We start from the raw sequence: 3,621 nt of genomic DNA, 5'->3' as shown, positions 1-3,621 counted from the left end.
CAGAGTAAATAAAAATGGAGGGCTACTACGTCCATCCGTATTTTTAGTCCACACCATTTTTTAATCAAAGTTTGATCACATATTTAGTTAATAGTTGTACAAATCAAATTACAGGGGAGCTGAAGACAAAGTTGTGAGAAGGCTTAGAAATCAATACAAAACTTATGCTCTTAGTACCAACGTCGATCCTTCTTCGAGGAAACATTTGGTTCAAAGCCAATTGTGTAATAAAATTGCACCAACGTGAAAAACGACTGCATCTCCAATGCAACCAAGGTTAATTCATGAAGGATATCATCTTTGTGGGTAACAAGAAAAGAGCACTGATGGAAGGCAGCTTGTTTTTCATTGAAAATCGATCAGCTTCACCAGCCGATGCAACCATGAGCATCAATACGCCATCGTGGTGATGCATCATCCATTTGGCATCAAGTTTGAGTGTGGAACCAATGAAGTTCGACAAATCCTCATTGTGGTCTGTTTCTTCTCGGTAATCAAACTCGAGGAAGGAAGAACCACGTGGTAGAGGACAGTGAGGCAGAACAACAATGGCCATCCAATTTTATGCAGTTCCACTAAAATTGAGGAAGACATGCCCAGGTATGGATATACGCATAGTTGTTTGCAAAAATATAAAAAAGATATAGTGTTGTTACTTTGTCTTGGCAGTGGTACAAGATTAACAGCGACATCTCAATTGTCAATAAGAAATAAGGAAAGTACACCAACAAACAGAAGCATCATGATTATCTTGATGGGAACTAAACCAGGATACCCGAGAAAAAAAGCATTTCTTCATTTAACCAGTGATAGTATTAGATTAGCAGCAGCAATAGGAGCGTATGGACAATGATCGCACAACCACCATGTACTTTTTGTTGAGACAACATGTATACCTCCACTGAGGCATTAACCAGGACAACTTTTCGAGTGGCATTTCCTCTATAATAGTAAAAAATAGGTGATGTTGGACTAGCCGATGAACCCTAGCTACTGTACATGGGGAGCTGGGGAGTAGTGGCATAGAAGAAAACCCGCATGCAGTGAGCTGGGGAGCTGGACCAGTACAAGAAGTTATACCTCAGGTGGGCGAGATGTCGCTTAGGCGGGCGGGTGGAATCTGCCCACACGACGGCATCGATTAATGGTGCGGAGGACCTTCGTCCGCGCCAGTGCCGACTCTAAGAGGACGGTGCACATCGTCTTCCTCCATCGCCGACGGCGACAACGTCAACGCTGCACCTCCTCACCTCCCGCAGCAGACGAGATTCGGCTGGATCTGTGACCACCGGTGAGGAGAGAGATAGAGTGGACACTGTCATCTTGTTTTGATATGGAGGGTGAGAGAGTGAGACGCGAGAAACCCTATCAAACAAGAGGCTATATATACAATGGAGTAAAAAAAATCTCTCCATAGCAGTGGTTTTAAATAGAATATGTGCGTTCCCGGAAAAAAGAAACGAAAACTGGCGGGCAATTTTTTTAACGTACGAAGGAAGAAAACTCGATCAAAAACACGCCCCCGCTTCCAGGTCGCGAGAGTCGTCGCACACACACACACATAGACATAGACATGCATATCCGTGTTTACGTAAAATTCCATCTCCATCTCCATCTCCATCTCCAATCATGTTTGTCCAACTGGCACATTATTTACGTTGTTAATTATACACAGAGCAATATTAATGTACATCATCTCTTGTTTGCGGGCATCCGGACCACTGCCATGCCCGCTCCTGACCAACCCGAACCCTCTTCATCACCCGCGTGTGATTCCCACCCGAAATGGTAAGTGCCGCATTCATGCCCGGCCAGAGCGGACGCGACCTCTCACTGGCGTCGGCATTGAAGCGGCATGATGTCTACTACACAACCTTCTTCTTGTAGACGTTGTTGGGCCTCCAAGTGCAGAGGTTTGTAGGACAGTAGCAAATTTCCCTCAAGTGGATGACCTAAGGTTTATCAATCCGTAGGAGGCGTAGGATGAAGATGGTCTCTCTCAAGCAACCCTGCAACCAAATAACAAAGAGTCTCTTGTGTCCCCAACACACCCAATACAATGTTAAATTGTATAGGTGCACTAGTTCGGCGAAGAGATGGTGATACAAGTGCAATATGGACAATAGATAATAGTTTTTGTAATCTGAAATAATAAAAACAGCAAGGTAGCAAGTGATAAAAGTGAGCGTAAATGGTATTGCAATGTGTGGAAACAAGGCCTAGGATTCATACTTTCGCTAGTGTAAGTTCCCTCAACAATACTAACATAATTGGATCACATAACTATCCCTCAACACGCAATAAAGAGTCACTCCAAAGTCACTAATAGTGGAGAACAAACGAAGAGATTATGGTAGGGTATGAAACCACCTCAAAGTTATTCTTTCCAATCAATCCGTTGGGCTATTCCTATAAGTGTCACAAACAGCCCTAGAGTTCGTACTAGAATAACACCTTAAGACACAAATCAACCAAAACCCTAATGTCACCTAGATACTCCAATGTCACCTCAAGTATCCGTGGGTATGATTATACGATATGCATCACACAATCTCAGATTCATCTATTCAACCAACACAAAGGACCTCAAAGAGTGCCCCAAAGTTCTACCGGAGAATCACGACGAAAACGTGTGCCAACCCCTATGCATAGGTTCCCAATGTCACGAAACCCGCAAGTTGATCACCTTAACATACATCAAGTGGCACGTGGTATCCCATTGTCACCACAGATATCCACGGCAAGACATACATCAAGTGTTCTCAAATCTTTAAAGACTCAATCCGATAAGATAACTTCAAAGGGGAAACTCAATTCATTACAAGAGAGAAGAGGGGGAGGAGAAACATAAGATCCAACTATAGTAGCAAAGCTCGCGATACATCAAGATCATGCCAAATCAAGAACACGAGAGAGAGAGAGAGATCAAACACATAGCTACTGGTACATACCCTCAGCCCCGAGGGAGAACTACTCCCTCCTCGTCATGGAGAGCACCGGGATGATGAAGATGGCCATCGGTGAGGGTCCCCCCCTTCGGCAGGGTGCCGGAACAGGGTCCCGATTGATTTTTGGTGGCTACGGAGGCTTCTGGCGGTGAAACTCCCGATCTATTGTGCGTTCTTGAAGTTTTAGGGTATATGGAGTTATATAGGCAGAAGCACGTCAGGGGAGCCACGGGGGCCCCACGAGGCAGGGGGCGCGCCCTAGGGGGGTGGGCGCACCCCCCACCCTCGTGGGCAGCTCTCGTATCTTCTAACGTGGGGTCCAAGTCCATCAGGTGTGTTTCCTTCCAAAAATAACTTCTCTAGTTGATTTCGTTCCAGTTCGATTCCGTCTGATATTCCTTTTCTTCAAAACACTGAAATAGGCATAAAACAACAAATCTGGGCTGGGCCTCCGGTTAATAGGTTAGTCCCAAAAATAATATAAAAGTGGATAATAAAGCCCAATATTGCCCACAATAGTAGATAATATAGCATGGAGCAATCAAAAATTATAGATACATTGGAGACGTATCAAGCATCCCCAAGCTTAATTTTTGCTCATCCTCGAGTAGGTAAATGATAAAAACGATAATTTTTGATGTGGAATGCTAGTTGGCATAATTTCAATGTAATT

This window comes from Triticum dicoccoides, chromosome 6A, assembly GCF_002162155.2.
Source record: "Triticum dicoccoides isolate Atlit2015 ecotype Zavitan chromosome 6A, WEW_v2.0, whole genome shotgun sequence".
Classification (NCBI taxonomy): domain Eukaryota; kingdom Viridiplantae; phylum Streptophyta; class Magnoliopsida; order Poales; family Poaceae; genus Triticum; species Triticum dicoccoides.
Note: the sequence above shows the minus strand (reverse complement) of the source record.